Source organism: Phascolarctos cinereus, unplaced genomic scaffold, assembly GCF_003287225.1.
Source record: "Phascolarctos cinereus isolate Bilbo 61053 unplaced genomic scaffold, phaCin_HiC Scaffold_2;HRSCAF=192, whole genome shotgun sequence".
Taxonomy (NCBI): Eukaryota; Metazoa; Chordata; class Mammalia; order Diprotodontia; family Phascolarctidae; genus Phascolarctos; species Phascolarctos cinereus.
The window spans coordinates 211,997,127-212,017,306 of NW_027555625.1; positions in this window are offsets into that span (position 1 = coordinate 211,997,127).

Below are 20,180 nucleotides of genomic sequence, written 5' to 3' on the forward strand. Positions count from 1 at the left end.
ATTATTGATCTACCTTAAAGCCATAAAAAAAAGAACCTAGACATCTATATTTCAAGAAATTATCAAGGAAAACTGACTTGACATCCTAAAACCAGAGGATAAAATAGAAATTGAAAAAATCTACTAATTGCCTCCTGATAGATATCCCAAAATGAAAATTCTAAGGAATATTGGAGTCAAATTCCAGAGCTCCCAGGTCAAGGAGAAAATATTGCAAGGATCCAGAAAGAAACAACTCAAGTACTGTGGAGCAACAGTCAGGATAACAATATTTGACAGCTTCCACATTAAAGGATCAGAGGGCTTGGAATACGATATTCCAGACAGCAAAGGAACTAGGATTACAACAAAGAATAACTTACCCAGAAAAACTGAGGATAATCCTTCAGAGAAAATAGATATTTAATGAAATAGAGAACTTTCAAGCGTTCATGAAGAAAAAGAGTAGAACTGAATAGAAAACTTGACTTTCAAATACAAAACTCAAGAGAAACATAAAAAGGTAAACAGGAAAGAGAAATCACAAAGGATTAAATAAGTGTAAACTATTTACATACCTACATAGGAAGATGATACTTTTAACTCCTAAGACCTTTATCATTATTTGGGCATTAAGAAGGAATATACAAAGAGGGTGTCATGCATAAGTGTTCATGGTGTTAGGGCTGCTCTCTACCTTTGGTGAATACCAGTCATCCAACCAGTCATCCAACTCTCACCTGTGTCTCCAAGAAGCTATAGCATATGCAGCAGGCACATCTTGGAAAACCATTTTGGCAGACAGGACAAGCTAAACCAGGTGGAGGGTAAACAACAGACCTAAAACCTATTGATGAATTAGGGGAGTGTCTACCACAAGCATGTATGTGAAGACTTCCCCCAGTGGAATGGGTGAATGAGAACAATTTCTCCTACAACCATGAAGGCTGTTAAAGCAGGAAATGTGGAGCACTTAGAGATTGGTCAGATATCAAAGTTGCCAAAGTCATCCACTGCATCCAGAGCCATCACTAGCCATCTTGACTTTTTTTTTTATTGCCACTGAACTTAAATGACTCTGGAAGAGAGAGTGAGATCAATGACCTTGTACAACTTTACCTCACTTAAATCCAATTTATGCATGAATCAAGAGACATCACCCAGAAAAAGTCAAAGCTATCTAAATCACTATTAATTAGAGAAATGCAAATTAAGACAACTCTGAGTTCCCACCTCACATCTATCAGATAGGCTAATGTGACAGAAAAGAAAATGACAAATATTGGAGGGGATGGAAAAACTGAGAAACTAATGCACTGTAGGTAAAGTTGTGAACTGATCTGATCGTTCTGGAGAGCAATTTGGTTCATGCCCAAAGGCTATAAAATTGTGCAGACCTTTTGACTTAGCAATATTATTACTACATCTGTGCCCTAAAGATTTTTTTTCAAGGAAAATGACCTATAGGTACAAAAATATTTATAACAGCTTACATTGGCAAAGAATTAGAAATTGAAAGGATACCCATCAATTGAGGAATGGCTGAACAACTTGTGGTATATAATTGTGATAAAATAGTGTTGTGCTACAGGAAATGATGAGTGGAATGCTTTCTGAAAAAAACCTGGGAACACCTATATGAACTGATGCAAAGTGAAGTGAGGAGAACCAGGAGAACATTATACACCACAGTAATTGTGATACTGTATGATGATCAACTTTGAATGACTTAGCTATTTAGCAATACAGTGATCCAAAACAATCCCAATGGACTTATGCAAAATGCTACCCACTTCCAGAGAAATAACTAATGGAGTTTCCATGCACATTGAAGAATATATTGATTTAATTCCTTTATTTTTCTTGTGTTTTTTTTTTAAGATGGGTCTGTGTTTCCTTTCACAACATGGCTAATATGGAAATATGTTTTTCATTATTTCATGTGTGTAATCTATAGCAAATTACTTGCCTTCTCAAGGAGGGGAGAAGAGAGAGAGGAAGAGAATTTGGAACTCAAAATTTAAAAAATATATATATTAAACTGTTATTATATGTAATTAAAATGAAATATAAAACTTTTCACTTGGAAAAAAGAATGAGTAAATCACTTCCAGAAAGTATGGATCCTAAAGGAGATTTTTATATAGTATCTTGGTGTTTGTTTTTAGGCAGACTTCTTTGTACATTGGCTAAACTCTGGATTTGGAATCAGAAAGACTTATAATCAAATACTACCTTACATATTTTATAAGCTATGTGATTCCTCTAGGCAAATCACTTAACCTATGCCTGCTACAGTCTCTTCAGTATAAGTTGGGGCTAATCACAGCACCTATCTTGCTAGGTTGTTATGAGGTAACATAGATGCAGTATTTTGCAAACTTTAAAACACTATAGAAATGCTAGCTATTTACACAGTACTAATGATAGTCCTGAGTATATGTGTGTATATATGTATATGTATATGTATATATTATATATATATATAGCACGTACATACACACATATATACATACATATATACATATACACACATGTACATACATACACACATACATACATGTCCCCTAGAAGGGGCACCAATCTTCACTTAAAGATGCCCCTTCTAGCAGAGAATTTGAAAATGCTGGGGGGAAAAATACTTCTTTACTATCTAGACTACATGGGACACTGAAGTGTTCTCTTGAAATGAAACAATGAAAGAAGTATCTCAAGTATAAGAAAGAAAAGAAGGAAAAATTTAAAAAGACTCTGAATGAATGTTAACGTGTGTGGGAAGTTTAGGGGATGGAAGGCTATTATATAAAGAAAGAAGAGAAAAGGAAGGAGCACTGAATTTCAACCAAGCAATAAATGTGAAATTTTTCTTATAGATAGAAGGGCTTGATCCTCTCAGAAGAAAATAGTTTCTTGTACCTTGCAGAATACTGAGTATGAGTAGTGGTTAGAAACTTCCTGCTGAAAGGGAAAAGGTGTATATTTGTCAATCTGACAAAAATGATAGAAATTTTCACTGCCTTTGCAGGGAAAAGTTGTAAGAGTAACATATGACCTACAGTCCGACATAAATGGTCCATCACATAAGAGAAAACCTAATTACCATTACTGATTTCTAGTGATTCACTGAGTTCAACTCCTTTCCCCTGAAGAAATGTAAGAAGCATTTTTAGGGATTAGTAAACCCTAGTAAGGAAACTAAGTTATACAACATAAACCTATACACATATACACACATTATATATGTGTGTATATATACATATATATGTAAGCATGTTTATGTGTATATATGCTATATGTGTGTGTATGTACATACATACATGCATATATATAGGTATATAATTTTGCATCATATATTATCACTATTTCTATTTGAAGCTAGAGACTTCAAAAGTGAAGGGCAGATTTAAGACATGAACAGGATGCGAATGTGCTTTGTATTTCTGGAGCATGGTTTCAAGTATGATGAGTTCTTCAAAAGAGATGGAGTACATTTTATGTAATTATGCCTCATGAAAATATATTGGCCTAGCGTCTTGAAAATATGATCCAGCGTTATTTAAAGTAAAAATTCAAGGCAAAGGAGAAAATTGCCTACATGTATCTGCCAAGTCAGATGACACAGAAATTAAGGATAGCCTGACTGAAAGAATAATAAATAATAATAATAGTTAACACTTGCATAGCACTTTAAGGTTTGCAGAGTGCTTTACATATGTTAAATCATTTGATGCTCAAAACAATCATGAGGGGATTGGTACTATCATTTTTGCCATTTCATAAATGAGGATAATGAAGTACAGAGAAGTTAAGTGACTTGCTTGGTTGGGGTTACACATCTGGTAAATGTCTCAAGCAGGATTTGAACTCAAATCTTCCTGATTCCAACTCTCAAACTCTATAACCTGTGTCACTTATCTGCTTAATAGAATTAGAAAAGTCTGGTAATTCATGGGAGACAATATCTCAGGTAAGAGTTAGAAATATTGCTTCATGTGTCTATACAATTGTACAAAGCATGCTTCTACCAATAGAATACACTAAAGATCAAGATGGCATCATCTGCAAACCATAATACCTAGAGAGCTCACCATCTACAGAAAATTCCTCTTCCTTTGAACAATTTCAGTTAATTAACTGATTCAGTGGAATTTCAGTTAATTAACACATCTTTATGCATAACCTTATGTGAAAAGCAACATAGACTAGACAAGACACAACCTCAGAGTCTGAAAGGCCAGGGCTAAAGCCTTGCCTCTGTCAGATAGTTGTTTGTATTATTTTCACATATGTATGAAACATTCCTTGTTAAGTGTACATTTAAGTAAGTATTTTTCTGTCAATAATTTTTTTTTTAAATCTACAGTTAAGCAGACTGAGATCTTGTATCCTCTATACCTTCCAATCTAATCTAAACCAATGTGCATTTATTAAATGCCAACTGTATGCCAGCGCTGTGTCATGTTCTGAGAATAGAAAATAAAGCACAGAAAACCGGTCACTGATCTCAAGGAACTTTTATTTTATGCCTTTCAGTCAATAGCATGACTGTAAAGATGTGGATAACTATAGAATATTAAACATATTCTGGGAAGACACTGCAAGCAATAAATGAGATGGCCCAGAAATGAGTGGGAGAAGCCTGTATTGAATTGTCTTTAAGCAATTGCCCAGTGCTTTAAATTGTTGAGGTTTAGAGGTTCAGTGGTGCTGGGACCTCACAACAAGCAGGTCCTGCCTGAAAGAATTTGACCCAAGCCTTCTTTCAGCTAAAGGCAAGGTTTATTAGTACATCCATCATATTAGGCAGACTCTTAAGGAGTTTGAACATTAGTGAGCTATTGGCTAGATTATAAGAATCTAAGCATCTTAATGGAGATAAATTGGACCTTATACACAGAAAGACTGTGAGAGGTATCTAAGAGTGGCCAAGTAGTTTGGGGTAACTGGGTGAAGGGTCTAAGGAATATCTGAATGGGAGTGGCCAGTAAACTGGGGTGAACAGAACTCCTGAGACCTGGACAATGGAGCCTAGCTAGGATTAAGTGTGGGAAATGGCCAGGGGGCCATAGAGAGGGAACAGAGAATTGGGAGATTGGGTGTAGCCACAATGAAAGGCTAATTGTGTTTCCTTTCACAACAGGGGAACACCAGAGATTTGACCATGTGGGAAAGTCCAGGGTTTTTTCTTGTTGGAGTCTAGATCCAATTCTCATCACAATGAATTGAAGTTTTATCCAGAAATAAAGACTGATGTTTTTAACAGTGTTATTCCTTCAAGTCTGTGTGGTGGCAAAGCATAGAAAACCATAATGTTTAAAGAATTAAAGTTTTGAAACATATGGTTATTGATATTGTTAAAAGGAAACTTCTATGTTGAGATCTTCACCCAAATTAAACAGGCAAAACTCAGGAAGAGAAATCTAAAAGGACTTTGTTAAAAAGTACAAAGGCTGAAATGCATTAGTATAATGGCCATGAGGGACCAATATGGGATTTAAACCCCACCAACCTCTTTTAAAAACAACTTTTTGTAATAAGAGCAAAACAATACTGACAAATCTACAAAAAGGGATGGGCCATTGCATCTTACCTCCATCCCCATTGCCATATCATAGGGAAATTATTTTAGAGGTGAGAGGGATGGATGAAAACCCATGTGACTGAATGCTGAATAGGAGGTAATACAACAGACAGAAGCAGCTAGGTGGCACAGTAGATACAATGTCAGTCCTAGAGCCAGGAAGACATCTTCCAGAGTTCAATTGTGGTCCCAGATACTTTCTAACTGTGTGACCCTGGGCAAGTCACTTATCCCTATTTGTCTAAGTTCCTTATCTGTAAAATGATCTGGTAAAGGAAATGGCAAACTACTCTAGTATCTTTGCAAAAAAAAAAAAAGGGGGGAGCGGTGTGAAAATTTGGACCCAAAGGAAAGGACTGAACAAAAACAAAAGACAGGAAAATGGGATCAAAGCATACCTCTCTGAAAAGACTAAATGAGACTGTATGCTGACTAGCAGGTATATACTGGGAAGACAGATTCTTGTTTACTGTCCTTAATCTTGAAGAGGACCAATGACATCACAAGGGCAATGTCTTGACTTGCACGTGAATTGAATTTAAGTGAGGCAGAGCTAAACAAAGTCACCAGCTTCACTCTGTCCTCCAGAGTCATCAAAGTTCAGTGGCAAGACAAGGCTCAAGACAACTTGTGAGGCCTCTGGATGCAGTGGGTGACCTTGACCTTTTTAAACTAAGGTCTTTTCAGGGTCTCAGTTTGTCTGAGGCAATGTCCATTCAGTGAAAGAGAAGAGAAAAGAAAATAGTTGCCATTTCCACTATCAAAACCCAAAAAATGAGTAAGAGAAGTTTGGGCCTAGGCCTATTGTTTAATTAATGAAAGCCATAGTAATTTGAGTTTAAAGGCATAGGCAAGTAGCTCTATTTGAATCACAATGAGCTTTTTCAAAGCCTGTTTTTTTTCAGACTTATATTTCAAGAAATCATAAAGTAAAACCCACAGGAGACAAAGAGTTAATAGTCCCAGCTTTCAAAAAAAAAGATTAAATAATAAATAAATAGGAAATATAAAGAAATCTATCCCCCAAGCCCCAAGATATCTTACAAAATATAAGGTACAAAATTATACCCCTTTGGATAGAGTACCCACTTGCAAGGATATGCCTCCCCACACAGTGCAATGGAAAGACATACATTTATTATGAATGGGCTACAACACATTACAAATAAATAAGTGCACAGAGACAACAAAAAAAGTGTCCTGAGAAAGATGCCTGATGAAAAATGTAGGTGAACTAGCCATATGATGAAATCTATGAACAAACAATGGATAGTTAATGGGTTTCACTTGTATCCATACGATGTGAAAAGATCTAAAAAAAAAAAAAAGGCCTCTAGCATATTAGTTGAAACCCCTGAAGGAGGAGCAGAAGGACATCAACAAGTGCTCCAGAGAATGAAAAGCAATGTGTGGGTCACTGTTCAAGGAGTATCTATACTGATGAGATCACAGACACATCTAAGTATTCAAGGACTATAAATCTTAAATCAAAGAGATGGATTTGACATCTTTGATATTGCTGAGAATTCACAGTATGAAACCATGGTCATTTAATATGAACATGAAAGGGCATAAGTTATTCAAATAGGACAGAGTATATGCCACAGAGGCCTATAGTCCCTACTGCTGGGGACGCTGGGACTGATAGATTAAGTTTAGGAGTTCGGAACGGAAATATTACTAAAGTTGTGTGCAAGAAGGATTGGTAATGAGAGAAAAAGTGGAAGCAGAAAGAGGATATTTCTTATCCATGTACTGAACTAGGGTGATAGGACTGAAAGTGGTTAGCTATCATCATACAAAATGCCAAAAAACAGTAGGAAAACAATCCTGTGGACAGATGGGGGTAAAATCCCAATTAGTCACATTATCTTGAGAATGCTTATAGATCAAACAGCTAGGAAGAAACTCAACTAAAGTAAAAATGAACATATCTGCCAGTTTCAATAACAAGTTGTCCTCTGTTGTCAATGACAGTGAAACCATTACAATTGAACTATTAAACTTCACTACTCAATGTGATATAAGAAGATATTAAAATAGAAATCAGAAAATGAAGCTGAGAAAAAAGGATTGAACTCAAACAAATATATAAAAGAGATATATTATGAATTTGACTATGGACTTTGAAAATATTAAATGAATAAAAGTAAAGACTTTGACTCTGATAATCACTATTTTGCAGATATTTAATCAGTGTAAAATAATCAATATAACAGAAAGAGAAATATGTTCTCTCCCCTGAAATTCAGCTAAATTCAAGCAAAATGATCAAGCAACTATTATGTACAAAGTACGTTTCAGGGATTTTTTAACTTCTATGTTGTATTGTTTTTTTTTACACTGGTAAAATTACTCCAAGAAATGATGATATTCAGATTTATTCATTTATTCATTCATTCATTCATTCATTCATTCATTCATTCATTTATTTAATTATTTATTTGTTCATTTATTTATTGCTAAAGGTAACATAAAAGAAAATGCACTTAGGAGTTGACTTTCAAAGAAGGGAAGATTTTAAAAGGATAAGATGAATCATATGAATCATATAAAATAAAAATTAAGAAGATATGAGCAATTTCCATGGCATGTAAACAATATGCAGGACTAGACATTTTTTCTGATCTGTAAAACCTCTCAAACCTCTACAAAACAGAAAATATACACCAAAGTTAAAACAATTTTAGCTGTCTACATAGTCTGACATCCAGAATCCAAAAAAAAGAAGAAGAAAAAGAAAAACAATGAACTGAAACTCACTGACTTTAAGTTCACTCAGCATTCCTCCCCCTCCCACACAGTGGGAGCAGTGCAGCTCCACTAGCAGACTTAAGGGCATGACATACTCTTACAATAGACCAATACACACACAAACACACACACACACACACACACACACACACACACATACACACACACACACACACACACACACACACACTTCAGTCACCCCCTCTCTCTTTCCCTTGCTGTGGAAAACCTGGCTCCAGGCTGCTGAAATTTTCCCTGTCTATGATGGCCAAGAGACCACAGTACCTCAAAAGCTAAAGCCTGCTGGGGGATACAACCCTGTAGCACCAGCACTGCAAACCTCTGCATTATTGGTGCCTAGGACAAGTGACTAATGAAAAAAGGACCAGACAAAGCACTAGAACATGACATTGGGGGGGGCAGGGCAATGCTATGCAGCATTCTAGCAAGCCTAAGGAAAAGAGCACAGGACTCAAATGGAGCCAGTTCTGATCTCCCAAAAGTCAGTTGAGGCAGAAACCTAGGTTGGCGAATCATGAATTGCCCAGTGTAGAAGGAGGTTGAGACGTTTTGATATCCAGCCCTCAAGGAAACCATAAACAAACAAGAGGGAGTCAGAAAGTGAGTGATAAAGAAAATAAGGGTAAGGAAGATAAATTACCAAAAATGTTAGGAATAATAAAACTCATAGACCTTGAATGTAAACATATAAATCAACAGGAAAAATAGTAACAACAGAAGGTAATATGGCCTTCAGATCTAATAAGTGAGTGTTGGAATCTATGAATAAATACTACAAAACAAACAAAGGAAAATGATGCGGCATTTGATGAGACAGAGTACTGTATGGAATTTGAGGAGAATGTGGAAATAATAAACAAAACCCCAAAAAGGAAAGTGTAATGAACATAAAGAGGGAATCAGGAATGAGAGGAAAAGAATCAGTGGCAACAGGGCCACCTTAAAAAAAAGAAGATTAAAGTAACTGAGGGAACATTGTATTTTATTTATAGCAGAAAGAGAGGATGCATAATGAAGAGAGTGAGAGAAAAATTTTTTGGAAGAGGGAACAAAAGCCAGAAATTTAAAAAAGAATAAATGAACAGAACTAGTTGAAGGGGAGGAGAGGAAGTAAAAATCTACTTGACTAATGAAGAAGAAAAAAATATGAGAAGAGGAAATTATGTAACCAGATAAAAGTAGGAGAGAAAAAGGAAATAATAATTTTTAAAAAACCCAAAGAGAAAAGTGTAACAAACAAGAAGAGGGGATCAGGGCTGGGAAGAAGAAAGCCAGTGGGAACAGGGACACCTTTAAAAAAGATTAAAGTTAAGTAAATGAAGGAATATAATACTGTGCTTACAGTAAAAGGGGGGGAAATTGGCTGTGTACTATGGTAATCTCTTGCTAAGGGTTTATCATTTTTTTTAGTCTTTCAAAGAATCAGTTTTTGGTTTTATTTATTAATTCTATGCTTTTTTGTTTCTAAGTTATTTATTTTCCCTCCTCTCTTATGCTTGTTGGTTTGTTGATTTTCTATTTTTTTAAAAATGCATATTCAGTCCACCAATCTTCTCTTTTTCTATTTTGTTAATGTTTGTTTCTATTTTGTTAATGTACAATATTGCCAACAAATGTAAAAAAGCAGAAATAATCAATATGTACTTTATAGACTATAATAAAATTAAAAAAAAAGAAATTGAATCAGGGAACAAAAAACATATAAGACCAAATGCAAATTAAAAAAAAAAAAGAAATCTTAAATAATGACTGGGTCAAAAAATAAATCAGAAAATAATTAATAACTATGTTTTGTTTGGTTTCAGTTTTGGCTAGACCATGGGGTTAAGTGACTTGCCCAGGGTCTCACAACTAGTGTGTCAAGTGTCTGAGGCTGGATTTGAACTCAAGTCCTCCTGACTCCAGGGCTGGTACTCTATCCACTGTAACACCTAGCTGTCCCTAATTAATAACTATGTAAAAGAAAATTATAATGACAAAATAATATACCAAAATTTCTTGGATGCAGTTAAAATAATATTCAGAAAGGAAATCATACCCTTATAAATATACATTAACAAAATAGAAGAGAAAATTGGTTAACTCAATATGGTTCAAAACATTAATAATAGGAGAAATGCAAATCAAAACAACCTTAAGATTTCATCTCATACCCTATAAATTGGGGAAAATGACAAAAAGTAGCAGTAGTCAATGTTGGAGGAATTGTGGAAGAATAAGCACAGTAATATGTTGTTGGTAAAGTTGTAAAACAGTACAACAATTTGGGAAAGTGATTTGGAATTATGCAAGTAAAGTAACTAAAATGTTCATACTCTTTGAACCAGAGACTCCATTAATGGGACTATACCACAAAGGAATAATCAATAAGAAGAAAGCATTTACATATTCCAAAATATTTATAACACCTCTTTTTCTGATAGATAAGAATTGGAAGCAAAGTAGATGGTGATCAACTGAAGAATAACTAAACAAATTGTGGTACATGAATTAATACTGTGCTGCAAAACATGATGTGTGTGATGAATACAGAAAAGCATGGGGGTGGGTGGAGACAAGATGGCAGAGTAAAAGTAGTGATTTGCTTGAGCTCACCCCCAAACCCCTCCAAATACCTATAAAAAATATCTCTAAACAAATTCTAGAGCAGTAGAACCCACAAAAAGACACAGTGAAACAAATGGTTGATTTGAAAGGTCTATCATGCCAGGCTGAGAAAGGAGCACAGCTCAGCGTGGGTGGTGCAGGCAAAGACCAGGCCTCAGTGAACCTGGAGTAGGCCTCAGTTGACTGAATCACGGGCAGCTGTGATTGTTTCCAGACTTCTCAATCCATAAACACCAAAATCAACTTAGAAGGTTGATAGGAAAGTTCTATGACCACGATGAGGGACAAGGTTGGTCCCAGCCCCAGTCCCAGCACAACCCCAGGGTGGTGGCTATTTCCGGAGCTCTCAGTCTATGGACAGAATGGGGATCAAGTGAATGATCAGAGGGTGATTGCAGGGATCTCTTTGCTGGTGCTGAGGCAGGATTCTCTTGCTTTTCCTGTGCTTGGATCTAGGTCTCAGTTCTAGGTGGCAGTCTTGGGGAGAGGAGAAGCCCTGGCATGGTGGATCTTGTAGTGGCAGTGATGAGAGAATCCTCCTCACAGTTCCAAGGAAGAAAAGAGTGCTTATGGTCACTCATAGACCAGAGCACAGGCCAGGAAAGGAGTAAACACCTTGCCACTTATCATACCACCTAGGAAGAACTGAAAATTTATAGGTCCCTAAAAGTATCTCTGAAAACAGCTACACAAAACCCCTGAAGCTTGGGAAAGTACATTCTCCACAATGGAAGCAGACACTTACCCTAACAAAGAATTTATAACTCAAGTAATTGGCTGGGATCGTGACCAAATCTCACAAAAAAAGTCAGACCATAGAATTTTTCTTTGGTAATAAAGAAGATCAAAATATACAACCAGAAGAAGAAAACAAAGTTAAAGCTCCTACATCCAAAGCCTCCAAGAAAAATATGAATCAGACCCAGGCCATGGAAGAGCTCAAAAAGGATTTTAAGAAGCAAGTAAGAGAAGTGGAGGAAAAACTGGGAAGAGAAATGAGAGTGATGCAAGAAAATCATGAAAAACAAGTCAACAGCTTGCTAAAGGAGACCGCAAAAAATACTGAAGAAAATAATACCTTAAAAAACAGCCTAACCGAAATGGCAAAAGAAGTCCAAAAAGCCAATGAGGAGAAGAATAACTCAAAAAGCAAAATTGGACATATGGCAAAAGAAGCCCAAAAGCTCACTGAAGAAAATAGAGCAATTGGAAGCTAGTGACTTTATGAGAAATCAAGACACTGTAAAACAAATCCAAAAGAATGAAAAAAATAGAAAACAACGTGAAATATCTCATTGGAAAAATGACTGACCTGGAAAATAGATCCAGGAGAGATAATTTAAAAATTATTGGGTTATCTGAAAGCCATGATCAAAAAAAGAACCTCGACATCATCTTTCAAGAAATTATCAAAGAAAAGTGCTCTGATATTTGAGAATCTGAGGGCAAAATAAAAATGGAAAAAATCCACCAATCATCTTCTCAAAGAGATCTCCAAAGAAAAATCCTAGGAATATTGTAACCAAATTCCAGAGTTCCCAGGTCAAGGAGAAAATATTACAAGCAGCCAGAAATAAATAATTCAAGTATTGTGGAAACACAATCAAGATAACACAAGATTTAGCAGCTTCTACCTTAAGGGACCACAGGGCTTGGAATATAATATTCTAGAGAGCAAATAGGATTGCAACCTAAAGTCACCCACCCAGCAAAACTGAGTATAATCCTTCAGGGGTTTAAAAACTGGACATTCTGGAAATAGAGGACTTTCAAACATTCTTGTTGGAAAGACCAGAGCTGAATAGAAAATCTGAGTTTCAAAAATAAGACTCAAGAGAAGCACGAAGAGGTAAACAGGAAAGAGAATTCATAAGGGACTTATTAAGGCTGAATTGTTTACATTCTTGCATGGAAAGATGATATTTGTAACTCATGAGACCTTTATCAGTGTTAGGGTAGTTGGAGGGGAAAAAATATATAAATATATATATATACACACAAATGTATAAATATTATATATATGTGTGTGTGTGTGTGTGTGTGTATAGATGATAGATAAATGATAGATAGACAGATAGATAGGTAGATAGATAGATAGATAGACAGACAGACAGATAGATAGATAGATAGATAGATAGATAGATAGATAGATAGATAGATAGATAGATACAGGGCACAGGGTGAGTTGAAGATGAAGGGGTGATATCTGGAGAATAAAATTAAGTGGTGAGAGGATTATAGTGAAAGAAGGAGAAAGGGAGAGGCAGAATGGAGTAAATTATGTCACATAAAACAGACAAGAAAAGGTTTTTACAGTGGAGGGAAAATGGGGGAAGGTGAGAGGGAATGAGTGAATCTTATTCTCATAGGATTTGGCTTAAGGAGGGAATAACATACACACTCAATTGAGTGTGGAAATCTATCTTACCATACAAGAAAATTGGGGAGGGGGAAGAGGACAAGAAAGCAGGGGAATGATAGAGGGGAGGGCAGATTGAGGAAGTGGGTAATCAGAAGCAAACACTTCTAAAAAGGGACAGGGTCAAAAGAGAGAGTAGAGTAAATGGGGGGTGGCATAGGATGAAGGGAAATATATTTAGTTTTTCACAGCATGAGTGCTATAAAAGTGTTTTGCATGACTTCACATGTATAACCTGTATCAAGTTGCTTGCCCTCTTAATGAGGGTAGGTGAGGAGGGCGGAAGGGAGAAAATTTGGAACCCAAAGTTTTAAAAACAAATGTTAAAAAAAAATTAAAAAAATATATTTTCACATGCAACTGGGAAATAAGATATACAGGCAGTGGGGTATAGAAATCTATCCTGCCCTACAGGAAAAGTGAAGGGGAAGGGATAAGAGAAGGGGAAGAGAGAAGGGAGGGCAGATTAGGGGAAGGGGTATTCAGAATGCATGCCATCTTGAGGTCAGGGGAGGGATGACATGGGGAAGAAATTTGGAAGCCAAAATCTTGTGGAAGTGAATGTTGAAAACTAAAAATAAATTAATTAATTTAAAAAGAAAGAAAAATAAAAAAAAAAAGAAATAAAAATATAAAAACAAAAAGCAAAAAAGCAATAAAAAATAAAAATATAAAAAACCAATAAAAGATACTAATATTCTTCTTTGGCACTGTATGACTGTGACTCATGGAACATCACAAAATATTAAGAATAGAAATAGGTGGAAGGATGATCCAATGGAAAATTTCATGCTGGAAATAAGCAGTTTTTAGCGAATTGTGACTAATGACTTACAAGGAAAATATGGTTCAAAATGCATTATCTACAACAGGAATAAATGGAAAAGGATATAGTTTGGTCATATACAATAAGAAGGGATATACAAATGGAAAACCAAAGAATTACACTGGTACTTATGAAATATTAGAAGAACCCAAGGATAGTCTATAGCTCCTTTATGTAATATTAATGGATGAACATGAGTAAAGTTAGAAAAATAAGATGTTAATGGACATTAATCTTTATTGACTTAGGGAATATATGTTTAGAATTCTGTGAATCAAGGTGAATCAGTCAACTAACTGATAATTTCAGAATCATAAATTTAGAGTTGATGGTATTTCAGAGACCCAACTCCTTCATATTGTAGATAAGGAAACCAAGATCTATAAGTTCAGCTTGCTTATGATCAAATAAATTCTAAATAGCAGAGGCAGAAAGATTTAAGTATTCAGTCCTCTAATTTTGTTTAATTCACCAGGTCCTCTGATTGTAAATTCAATACTCTTTCCAATGTCCCATACAGATGAATTATATGATTACATTTTATATACTATTTGAGCTTGTTGAATTTTGTCAAATTGCTTGATGTATACACACAAGTTGACTGCAAACTCAAAGGCAGTTGTTGTTATGGCTAGGGCATGTCAACAGGAGGGAGAGAGTCATCTTAATTTGGTCCAGCATAATGTGAATATCTTCAAAATCATCATTTCCAGTATTGTTAAATACAGCTCTAATTGCAATCTGCTTATTGTTCCAATCCAGTGGATATTTTGACATATGTGCCTTGGAAGCTAAGTGGCTTTCCTAAAAAAAAAATGTGTTATTTGAAGTGGTTGCAATCTGGATTCTGCCCATTTCCATTACTTAATGGAGGACAGACTTGTTTTCCATTCTTCGAGTTGTCATAGATGGCTCCTTGTGTAACATGGAGACTCTAATGTTTCTGTGTGGAGTGGTGTGAATGTTGCTGATGTCTCTCAGAAGAATCTTTATCTTGCTTTGGGAACTGATACTGCTTCAGAGAATTGGAAAGGTATTCATAAACAAATGGTTGAAAGTGCTTATGAGGTACTCAAGTAGACGGCTGTCCTTCCTAGACCATTGGCTTGTCATGACATATATGGCAGAAAGCATTATGAAGAATCTTAGGAGAGTGCATCCAATTTCCAACATGACTAAGGGGCTATATGACATTAGTAATGATATCTTCCTTAGTGTCCTACGTGAATTAGGGCTAATGGCATTTCAGATGTGGTGAAGGTAAACCTGAATCCAGAGGAGGAGGGCCATTTAAAGAAGAGTGCAGACATTCTGGGGTATCCAGAAGGAGCTGCAATTTCAAAGCCTCTTAATGTGCTGCTACTTTACTATCTAGAGAACATGACAATGTTTAAGAAATTATGTATGATGTACTTTTCAAGTAGGTCAAATCCTTCCTCTGATTAGTGATTGAACACCAGAAATATAAAATATATGAATGCACTCTAGTCTCTTCCTAAAGTTAGAAGTGGGGAGTAGTGCAGTATAACTACTATTTGTTAAATGCTGTTGTTGTTTGCATGTGATGCTCGATATGATTTGTACAATCTTGAAGGAGTTGCTGTCAAATAGCGCCAACGACCCACAGGTATATAAGTACCAGCCGTAGATGTTACAGGTTCCCCTAAGTCCAGAACACAACATTCTTGGACACAAAACACCATGCCAAATAATACTTTGCATTGATTACCTTTGTGTTACCTTCCATTAGGGCTCTACAGCATAGCCCCATGTATCACATTTTCAGAGAGCCTGATTGTGTGTGTGTGTGTGTGTGTGTGTGTAAATTTCTATATTATATAAAAAGATCTATATATGTACAATGATGCAACCAATTCAAGTGTCATACTAACCCAAATACAGAATAAACAACAAATAACTGATTTTTAAAAAAAAAAAAGAAAAGAAATCCATATAACAAACTTGGGTAACAGAATCATTATTCAGTTAAAAACAAAAGAAATTAAATTTTTAAACTTGATATGTGAATAAAATGGGTTTGAGTGGTTACCTCATTGTGTATCATGCAATAACTTCTCAGCAGATCAGCAATCTAAGAAGAAAAAAAGAAGAAAAAGGAAACATTTTTCTTATTATCATGATTCTGAGAGTGGGAACTGACTGTGAAATCAGCAAAAATAACACCAGCTAGCATTTATATAGTATTTTGAAGTAGTCAAAGTGCTTTAACATATGTTATCTCATTTGATCCTCACAAGCATATTGTGAGGTAGAGGCTATTATTATGCCCTTTTTTAATAGGTGAGGAAACTGAAGCTAAGATAAGTGACTTAACCAGGGTTACACAGCTAGTATCTAAGGCAAGTTCTGAATTCCAATCTTCCTAGCTGTAAGTCCCATACTCAATCCACTGGACCATCTAATTGCCACAAAAAGAAAGCAAACTACTATGGGGAAGAAATATCCCATATCCCATTATAACTGCCCTAGTGCAAAGTACCAGTCATTATGCCCTAGTAATGAATTGAGAATCATTGTAAACTTGGGGTACATGGTTGGATTCTGCTTTCCAAAAGTTTTTACTTTTGATTAGTCTCACTTATGAAGAAGAGGATGGCTTTATATCACACTTTCTAATCTTGAATTTTTCCACTTACAAAAAAAAAGGAAGAAATGCTAAGTCATTAAATTGTGATCTATGTCAATAGGCTGAATTATCCTCCAGAAAAGAATGGCAGTTAAATAAGTTAGTAAATATGTCATTTTCTGACACATTTAATTGTGCAATTCTACTTTGGTTTCAGACAGTCTCTGCTGACCTAGACACATTCTAAATTATTGAACATATGGAACTAAATCAGCGAAGAAAATGTCTTTCTCCTGATTTGAGTTTATATTTCGGCACAAAATTCTTATTTGTCAGTAGAAGTGGAACTATTTTATATACAACTGGCTACACCAAGACAGAAGCCAGCACGAAGAGCATGACAGCATGACTTTGGAACTCATTACAAATGTTAAAAATGATCAAGGACTCTTGTCTTTCCTTCTAACTTATATCCACTATATTTCAATTAAGATCATTTTTTTTTTCTGTTGTGTAGGTGACTAAGAATTGGTCATCACCATTATATACCTAAAGATATTTATGTAATGGCTTCTTTGTGCTTCCAGAGAAATTCAGGACCATCATTGACATGTAATGCTCCCTTCCTCTACTCAGGCAAAATATGACGAAGTCATGAATCTGAGGAAATTCCAAGTTCTCTTGTCAGTGAAGGACAAAAGCTTCTGGTTGAGTCTCAGTTAGTGGTTTGAGCAATAAGACCAGAAAAGTTTTCTATCCATATGCTTAATTCTGCTTTTCATTTTGTTTTGTGCTTTGAGGATAGAAAAAAAAATCAAGTAAAAATTACTCAACAAACCATGTTTAAGCTCCTTAAAACTAGCCCCTAACTTACTTTCTTTTTAAATCAAGACATCATCTTTCACCTAGTCACCTACATTTTAAACTTTATGCATGCTAAATTTTTCTTCTTCCTCATTCCTGATGTCCAATTAATCATACAAAAAAATATTTTATTGATTCATCCTGAACAATATCTCTCAAATCATTACCTCTTTTCCTTGATCTCTGCTAACACTCTCCTACCAGACTTCATTGCCTTTTGCCTGCATTTCTACAATTGCCTTCTTTCTGATTTCCTCAACATCACTATCTCCAACCTCCGGCCTACTATGCAAAACATCATTGCATCTGATATAGTATCAATGGACTTAAATATTGGATAAATATCTTAGACATATTTATCTAATTTCTCCATCACTTTCTTAAGTCTAATCAATTAACAAAATAATGTATCAAGTCCCAATTTTTAGTGTTTGCTGATTTTTATTAATATTTTGTATTTTAAAATTTTGATTTCCACTTCTGAATTCTCTCTCTCCCTCCATCTCCTCACCCAATGACAAAGCAAGAAATATAATGTCTGTTATCAGATATGAAGTCATGCAAAGCATATTTCCACATTAATCATCTTGCAAAAAAAAAGGAAGAAAAATAAAGTGAAGGAAAATGTACTTCCGTTTGTACTCAGAGTTCATCAGTTCATTTTCTGGAGGTAGATAGCATTTTTAATCACAAGTCCTTTGTAATTGTCTTGTATCATTTTGTTGATCAGCATAGCTAAGTCTTTCAAAGTTGATTTTTGTTACAGGATTGCAATTATTGTGTACAATGTTCTTCTAGTTCTGATCATTTCATTTTGTGTCAATTCATAAAAGTCTTTTGAGCTTTTTCTGAAACCATTCAATATATAACACAATAGTATTCTATCACAATCATATACCACAACTTGTTCAGCCATTCTTCAAATGATGGACATCCGTTCAGTCTTTAATTCTTTGTCACCACAAAAAGAACTGCTTTAAGTATTTTTTAATGTATGTCTCCTTTTCCTTTTTCTTTGGTCTGCTTGGGGAAGAGACCTAGTAGTGATGTTGCTGAATGGAAATGTATGAAGAGTTTTATAGCCCTTTAGGCATAGTTCTAAATTCTTCTCCAGAGTAGTTGGAACAGTTCACAGCCCTGCCAGCAATGCATCAGTGTACTTATTTTTCCACATCCCCTCCTGAATTTTGTCAGTCCTCTTCTGTCATCTTAGCTATTCTGATGAATGTGAGATGACACTTTAGAATTTTTAAATTGAATTTCTCAAGTGATTTAGAGCATTTTAATATAACTATTAATAGCTTTCATTTCTTCTGAAAACTGTCAATTCATATCCTTTATATCATTTCATATTCATATCATATCATTCATATCATTTATCCATCAGGGAATGGTTCATATTTTTATTAATTGGCTCAGTCTCTAGATATTTGAGAAATTAAACCTTTATCAGAGAAATTTGTAAAAAGAAAATTCTCAGTTTCCTGGCTTTTTTTCTAATTTTGTCTGCTTTGGTTTTGTTTGTGCAAAACAAAATATTTAACTTAATGTAATTAAAATTATCCATTTTACCTCCATGATCTTTTCTATCTCTAGTTTGGTCATAAACTCTTCCTTTAATCAGATCTAACAGGCAATTATTTCTATGCTCCCCCAATTTGCTTATTATATCTCTTTATATTTCTAAATCATATACTGAATCACTTTGCTCTTATATTGGCATATGGTACCAGATGTTGATCTCTGTCTAGTTTCTGCCAGACTACTTTTCAGGTTTCCCAGGAGTTTTTGTTAAGTAGTAAGTTCTTGCCCCAATAACTGGACTTTTGGGTTTATTAAACATTAGATTACTGTGATAATTTACTTCTGTATGTTGTATACCTAATCTATTTCCTTGATCAATCACTCCATTTCTTATCGACTAGCAGATTTGTTTTTTTTTTTCTGATTACAACTTTGTGTTACAGTTTAAGATCTGTTTACTGCTAGGCTGTTTCACTTTGCTTTTTGTTTTTCATTGATTCCCTTGATATTCTTGACTTTTTTTTACTCCAGATAAATTTGGTTATTATTTTCTATCTCTATAAAATAATTCTTTGGTAGCTTGATTGCTATGGCACTGAATTAATTTAGGTGTGTTTGCCATTTATGAAAGGGAAATGCTCATACAGAAAATTTAACAATAGGCTCTTCAGAGGCAGATGGAACTGACTCCAGCACATTCCCAGACAAAACAAGTTCCAAGAACAGCTTATAATATGGCTGACATGTAAAAGTAAAATAGAGAGGAGGTTGTGTGAAATGAAATTAGAATGGTGATCTGGAACCAGATCATAGAGAGACTTTAAAGTATGACTAAATAATGTGGACTGTAGGCAATGTAGAGCCATTTAACATTTTTGATTAGTGCAGTTCATCAGGAAGATGCAAAGGTATACAAGAAGGAATATTTGAATGAGGAGACAATAGATGCGAGTGTGAATCTAGGCTCTTACTTTCTACCTTTAGAGTTGTGGATAAATCAACTGACTTCTCTGTGCCG